This window comes from Adiantum capillus-veneris, chromosome 2 (genome assembly GCF_014529385.1).
Source record: "Adiantum capillus-veneris isolate H3 chromosome 2, ASM1452938v2, whole genome shotgun sequence".
NCBI classification, from domain to species: Eukaryota; Viridiplantae; Streptophyta; class Polypodiopsida; order Polypodiales; family Pteridaceae; genus Adiantum; species Adiantum capillus-veneris.
Genome location: NC_140932.1, coordinates 47,331,084 through 47,339,234, shown reverse-complemented (window position 1 = coordinate 47,339,234; position 8,151 = coordinate 47,331,084). Strand labels below are relative to the sequence as shown.

The 8,151-nt window shown below is 44.2% G+C and overlaps 1 pseudogene; it reads right to left on the bottom strand.

Annotated features, from left to right (window-relative positions):
* Nucleotides 1-220: 220 nt before the first annotated feature.
* On the bottom strand, nucleotides 221-1,435 carry LOC147462717 (uncharacterized; annotated as a pseudogene).
* Between the last annotated feature and the right edge of the window lie 6,716 nt (nucleotides 1,436-8,151).

Genomic DNA, 8,151 nt, shown 5'->3' with positions numbered 1-8,151 from the left:
TGACAAAAGCATGAGACACATACTTAGTGATACAAAAGAGAGTTTTAAATTACAAAAAGGAGTACCATTGCAGAATTGGCTACATTCTTACTACATTGTTGTTTCCAAGTTGGAATAATTCAAATGATATAAGTAGACGCTCAGTTCAAAAGGGTTTAGGAGTTTGGACTAAATACACAAGATTGACCACTTGACAAAAAACTGCATCCACATGAGCCCATCATGGAGATTCCACCACCTTCAGAATGTGTGGAGCCAAACATTGGCTACTAACAATTTTGTTCTCATTACGAATTCTAATCTTCCTATCATCCAGCTGGAAGAAAAAGTGTACAGGTGGGTTAGGCATAGTGAGAGTAATCTATTGTCGAATGCTAGACAATGGCCAATCATCCTCTATCTACAACATAAATGGTTCTCGTCCTTCAAATACAAGGCTTAGCTCCACAGATGCAATGTCTCGTGTATCTTGATCAACACTATTCCATTCTCTATTCAACAATCTCCATCGTTGATACTTGAACACCATGCAAAGGGTTTGTCGCCCAATGAAATATCTGTAAAGAACATAATAAGGAAAAACCATAAACTTAACCAGCACACACAAATCAAAAACCAATCAAAGTAGAATTTTCTTACCTGAAAACAACATCCTTTGAAGAGACCCGACATTCTATCGTTTCAAGATTTGATGATGCCTTGTAGCCCCAATTCTTTCCAAAGGTCTTACATAGCCACTCTTCACTCAGATTTTTCATGATGTAAGTGCAATGAGTGTGGTGTAGTCCGACACATGATTTAAAAATATGCCCAAAAATAACAATTGGGATGAACCAATTCAAATGTATGTTCCTAGAACCTATGCTAGGCTTCATTGCATTGAGTATGTCCACAGAAAGCTTACAAGTGCAAGTATGTTAAATTGAAGAGTTACATGCCGGCCACTCTTGACTATCTAGCTTTGGTAAAGGCAATGGTTCTAAAGTGCCATATTCATAGCTACCCTTGGGCACGATGTACTTATAACTATAGAAGAAGATTGCTTCATTTGCAAGCTGCCTCGAAGATTTTCCTTCATAAAGAAGCTTACTTATCTCAACATGGAATACATGCATAACTCTTGTGAAGCATTCAATCCTTTGCCATTCAATGCTGTCAGAAGGATAAAGCACTGCACAAAACAAAAGAGTGTTCAATACCAGAGAGAGAACCCAAAAGAAACCATCGAATAAACATAACTCACTGTTTGGCATGTGACATTGCATCTGCACTTTGGGATGCACACGAATATCTTTATGTAAGAATACATGCTGCACCAATGTTGCAATCTAGTTTTCGGTCGTCTAAAAGAAAGTATTCTCCCCTTCCAATGCTTTGTTAGGTTAGACACATCCCGAGCACGAACCTTAAATGCCCCTTTTTGGCTTGGGTGCATAGAAACCCAATCATAACAGTGTAAAATGTCTACAATCCATTCATCTGAATCATTTTTCCGATTTCTTACTTCCATCGACTCTATCATTGATCTTCTTTCCATAGTTGGTTCTAAAAATCAACACAATACTCTAGATGTTGGCAAACATATTTATTAAACCCTATCTACGTAACATACAACACAATATATGGATTGCTAGGTAACTTATGCTTACGCAATGCTTATGGAGTGACCAGACTGAAGGGAGACTTCACTGACCGTTTGATGCATCCTCTTGGGCTGATGTAAATGATGCTAATGGTGCCTCATGGAAATGGGCTGATCTGACCAGACCTTATGCTTATGGAGTGCTAGTACCTTCTGAGTGATGAACCTAAAGGGAGACTTCACCGACTGTTCAATGCACATTCTTGGGCTGATGCAAATGATGCCGATGATACCAAACTACTAGGGAAACAACCTAATCTGATGGAGGATGGTATGACTCAGTTACTATAGGTGGGAATAAGGGCTGATACTCAAGAAAAATAGGGATGAACTAATGGCTGATTCTATGGCTGAAAACGCAGATGCTGGAGAGGATGATCTTGCATAGCGAGAGGAGGAGGAGGTGTCACCACCACATATGGGGCAAGGGCCTAGATCTAGAAAACCCATATTCTCATGGAGAGGTATGTAAATCATGTAAGTAATGACTAACTTATGGGAAAATGGACTGAATTGAGGGAGGATGGTATGAGGCTAGTGTAGATAGTTTCTAGGGATGATAACTCAGGCAAACTAGGGCTGAACTGATGGCTGAATGCTATGACTGAGAATGTTGAAGCTGGGGAGGATGATATGGAATGGGAACTGAGATGGTTGTGCCATCTGGATTATTGCCAGCCATTTCCCATCCCTCTCTTGTGTTCCAAAGCCATTGTCTCTCTCTTTCTCTCCCCTTTAGCTGCTACTGACTCTGACATGGTATCAGATCTCTAGGCCAGAGGATCTGCCATCGCCCATACACAGGAGGACCTTACAGAGTTTTTCAGCGCAAAGGATTGCTCTCTTTTCCACCAGCATTTTTCAGCCAGCGTTTCTGCCTTCAAGCATCAGTGTTTTTTGCCTGACCACCAGCATTTTGTGGAATCATCTGCTCCTCTGCCTTGCCCTCTTCATCGCTCTCCTTTCCTACCCCCATCGCACCATCTGCTGCTCCTCTTTACACCTGCATTTTCAGCTTGTGACAGCCCAGCGTTTTGTGCAACAGAGAAGCCCACTATTCACCAGCGTTTTCCCACTCTACTTCAACATTTCCTCTGTGATCTTGGACAGAGGGAGCACTGACTCTTTGCCCCTTGGTCTCCCGCTTGGAAGCTCAATAAGCACGTGACTTCTCGACATCTTTTTGACCATCTATTTGCTGATTTTCAGCCTATTTTGGTGTTATTACAGCCCTTACCTCTCTCTCTCTCTCTCTCTCTCTCTCTCTCTCTCTCTCTCTCTCTCTCTCTCTCTCTCTCTCTCTCTCTCTCTCTCTCTCTCTCTCTCTCTCTCTCTCTCTCGGCATCGGGTGATTCCCTCACTGCGTGGATTGCTCAACCTCTACTTTCCGTGGAGTTTCAGCCCCCTTCTATTGTGTTTTCAAGTTCGGACAGCACTTCGACTTTGCTCCCTTGGCATCCCTTTGGTTACCCCTTGCCTCTCCCGTCACTTATCCTCACTTTGCGGTCATTTGGTGTTTTCTTGGCGCGGATTCTTAGATCTTCCACTTACTTTGATTCTGATTCTTCACTTGAGACTTCTTTCTTGTTGATTATTTGTATGTAGATATGGCAGTTTAGCCGCCATGCCCATCTTTCCTCACAATGAAAAGCTTGATGGCTTCAATTTCGTGGTCTGGAAGATGAAGATCATGGTGATGATCATGCAGTTTGACCTTTGGGACTGGCTCAACAATCCTACCAATGTCGTGTGTCCCGGCCTTGCTCCCGCATCTACTGCTTCTACATCGACATCACCATTTGCTACTACATCTGTTAGTCTACATGCTGGCTCTTCTACGCCTACAACTTCTTCTACTGGTACTGCTTCTGGCGGATAGATCCATAATACGCTGCCATAAAAGCGATGAGAATGCTCCTCCGTGTGTACTTCTTGTAGAACCGTGTCTGAAAGATTCAAAAGGAGAAATGTGTACACTCATCTATCAGTGTCGATCCAAGCATCAACATCAGTCTGTGTAAAGACCCAGAAGTGACCACGGGCTTGATGGCCTTGGTAGAACCATAAGCCAGTCCCAAAGTCCATTGTAGGTGATGAGTGTCTTGATCTTCATGTTCCAAATGTTGTAGTTGGAGTTGTCGAGTTTAGCCATCTCTGAGAAGACCGTGAATCCATAGACACTTGAAAGGCCATGTATCTATGTTAATCCGTGCGGAAGCGTATGCCACAAAATCTTGTGTAGATCAAGTCGATGTGAGGGTACCATCTATCCAAAGCTGCAGCAGTCCAAGATAACCGCTAAGACCACCACTAGATGGTGCCCGAACAAGCAATGGATGATTCTACCACATTGGGAACAAAAGTCCAGCCTGCTGTCCACCTAAGAAACAACTACCAAGGTGCTAAAATTTCTGGTGTAGCATTGAAATCAGCGTGCTCTTGCACCACCAATTGGTATGGGAGCATTGTAGAAGTCGGTTTTGAGTATCCCTTGACTGTCCCAGCCATCTAGTGGCTGAAAACAAAGAAAAACAGCAAGTAACAAATATCAAAAATAGTGTTGATAGAGCGATGTATACCTGTGGAAGGAACGGGGGCCTAAGAGGTTTTGGAGGGGGGGGCGAGAAAGACAAGACCTATAAATCCTCACCTTTGAAGCTAGGAACACTCATACCAAACTTGAAAACACAACAAGAGTCTAAGAACTCAAGCAACCACAGAAGAGGTTAATGCCCCGACGGAAAACTCAGGCAATGAGGTGGTAGGGAATGAAGAGGGATCGCTGAAAAATGCAACCGATGGGTCCTCTGCACTGCTGAAAACGCAAGCACCTGAAAATGCTGATAAGGATGGAAAAAATGCTGGAGTTGTCCCTTGTAAAATGCTACTGAGGCAAAAACGCTAGAATTTTGGCCTAAGAAACGCGAGGCTGAAAACGCTGGGGCTTGTGAGCAGTTCTTCATGATGGAATGCTGTTGTAGGCTGATTGCTAGCCTCCCCATGCTCAAACGGTGGTAGATGAGTGCTCCCCTTCTTCTGGTGATGATACCATGTGAGAGTGGCGATGTGAGAATGGAGAGAGAAAGACTATTTGGGCTCGGTTGGCTCAAGATGGAGTAAGGCAGTTGGGCATACAGGTTCTCATTGATATATCCTTGTCCATTACTCCATCTTGAGCCATGTGTATCAACCCCAAATGTGGTGAGATATGCCACCTATGGATGTAGTGGCGCTATCACACTCAAGGGGACAATACGATTTATTTGCGCTACTATCCTACAACATCTTATCCTACAAATTTGGTCATGAATCCTCTTCTTCAGAATCTTTTGACTACTGACTCCTTTGATTATTTCTTGATCTCTAGATGAAAAGGGGTGTTAACAAATAGGTCGTGGTTCACCACCACGTGTCATCTCCGATATGCCCCATGGTTGTTTTGTGGCTATGCTCGGCCTTATGTGATACGGTTAGTCGCTCATGTTGGAGACTAGTTGGAGGCCAATGTAATGTGCAATGGAATTGTTTTAATTACGATTCTTAGCTCAAGATGTATGTTTCGCACAAATTCAAGGGTTCCTTGGTACTTAGTGCTTTGTTAGTTTGTTTACTCATTAAAGAGAGAGAATGGAGAATGTGAAAGAAGGTTCTGAGAGAGAGAGAGAGAGAGAGAGAGAGAGAGAGAGAGAGAGAGAGAGAGAGAGAAGAGAGAGCTCCTCCAAGGCCCCCCCCCCCCATTACCGGATTAGTATTCGCTTTAGATTGCACAAATCCAACTACAAATGATACCTTTTTCTAGTTAAATGCTAAATGCATGTGTTATTGGGCTCATCACTGGGTTTCTAATCAGTTCTTTGCGATGAATGGGTTTGATGATGGTGCTACCATGCAACCATGCTGAACACAAGGCTGCTGGATGATCTGATGTATTTGTTGGTGTTGAGGCTTATCTGATGCACAGAGGCTAATCCCAAGGTTGGTTCCTGCAAGAGGGATCCATTTGTAGGGTGATCGCCATGCTCGGAAATCTGCCAAGAAGAGGTAAAAATGCCAGCCAGTGGAAAATCGCCTAAGTGCTGATACTGAATCTAGAAAACTCTAGGGTGCTAATAACGCTAACGCTACGGCTATGGCGTTAATCTACTAACACTGAAGTTCTTCTACTTCTGCTCTTTTCTATTGCCTTTGTCTTCAAATGACTGACCTCAGTACTCTTTTACAGGTTCTAATGTAAGTGACCTACCTAAAATTCTTGCCTTGTTAGTTTATTAATAAAGTCACTTAAATAAGTGACTTAACTGGAAATGGTCGCAATTTGAGAAAGTCTGTCAACTCTAAGTCTATCGGCTCTAACTACTAGATGCCTAACCTGGTGTGCATTGGATTTTGCAATCCTATGTCTTATACAAGGTTCTACATGCTGACAGGTTCAGACACCCACAACCGTATAATAACGCTTGAAAACTACCTTGTGAAATTAAAGGGTATGTATGCCTAACTAAATCGTATTAACGTGTAGGTCCTTCCAACAGGCTCTCAAAGGTGCCAGATCAATTCCTAGAATAACCTAAGCCCTAGAAGTAGAGCTTTTGCATGTGCGCATAATGCTAGTTGTGCACATGAAAACTGTTAGACTTTCATCTCCAGATGCTCCTCTTGATGCTTCGCACCCTGCTTACAGGTTCACACACATCAGGTGCACTGGCCCTTGGTTGTGGGTTGGCCACCTGTACACCTACTGCACAGGGATCTCAGGCACACTTAGGGTATGCATAGCACATTGCCCCACTGAGACTCTTCTGAGCCACTCACAAGTTTTTCTCTGACCCCACATTTGGATGGTTTTCTTTTGCATGGTCGTGGGTGTTTTCTAGTCATTGCCCGACCTTGCCCTCCATCTCCTATATATAGGAGGGAGGGGCTATCTCTTCTCCCCATCTTGTACACTTAGCATTGTACCATCTGGAGTTTGGGCTTGCCAGCCTTTGGCATACGTCCTCTCTTTGTCTCTCTGTGTGTTATCTCCATTGTCTCCCTCTTCCTCTCTCACCTTCTGCTTCTCACTCTGACATGGTATCAGAGCCCTAGACCTTGGATCAGCCATCGCCATACTTGGAAAGACTTTACATGAGTTTCCATCGCGAAGACTCGCCTCAACATCCACCTGCGTTTTTTTGGCACTAGCGTTTTGTCCTTGGGGGCCAACATTTTTGCTCTCAGCTCAGGGTTTAGTGGATTGGCTTCATCACTTGGACTTCTCCTCAGCAATTGCCCTCCTTTCCCATCCTCATCGCACCATCTTGCTGCCTCTCTATGCACCGGCGTTTCAGCCCTACAGCCCTTGCATTTTTGTGCAGTAGAGAAGCTTTGTGACCCACATTTTTTCCCCTGTACTTCAGCGTTTTTCTCAGCCTACCTTGGCTGGCCGGATTCCTTCTCCTTGACCCTTGGTTTTCCTGCTTGGAAGCTGAACAGTCTAATGATTTTTGCCTGTGATTCTCCGACCTTTCCATTGCTGATTTGCAGCCTGTTTTGGTGCCACAACATCCTCTACTACCTACCCTTCTCGACATCCGGTGATTCATCACTGCATGGATTGCTCAACCTCTACGTTTTCATGCAGCTTCAGCCCCCTTTTGCTGCATTTTTCAGGCTTGGACAACACCTACTACTTGCTTGCTCCCCCAGCATCCCCTCGGAGTCCCTTTGCATTCCCCGTCACTTACCCCCTACTTCGCGGTCATTTGGTGTTCCACCCGGCAGGGTTCTTTAGATCCTTCCCCACTCTGCTTCTGTGTTTACACACGAGACTTCATCTACTGTTGATTCCTTGCCTGTAGCTATGGCAACCTACCCCGCCATGCCCATCTTTCCTCACAGTGAAAAGCTAGATGGCTTTGACTTTGTTGTCTGGAAGATGAAGATCATGGTTATGCTTATGTAGTTTGACCTCTAGACATGGCTTACAGACCCTACCAATGTCATGTGTCCTAGTCTTGCTCCCGCATTAGTTTCTTCTACATCGACTTCATCACTTACTACATCTATTTGTTGTTAGTTTTCATGTTGGCTCATCATTTGCCCCTACAACTTCTTCTATTGGTATTGCTTATGTTGGATCAGGTATTGTTACACAGGATATGGTGGATCTGTGGCATCTCAACCACTGCAAGGTTTACTCCTTCATACTCATCAATTGTGCGGATAACGTGTTGACGTCTTTACGTACTCACACTACTACACATGAGGTATGGACTTTTCTCTGCAACATGTACAAGGCGAAGACACCCGGAAGGATCCTCACTCTAGAGAAGACCTTGATGGACTTAGACTTCTCATCATTCCCGTCTCTTCAGGACTTTATATCCCGCATACTACTTCTGCTCCGCGACGAGTTAGTAGATTGCGGTCTCCAGATCTCTTCTGTGGTATGGCAAATCGCTTGCTTCTCAAACTTCCCATCGCTTACGAAGCCTTTTTTAGTCTCTTACCACCTCTCCGTGCCCCAA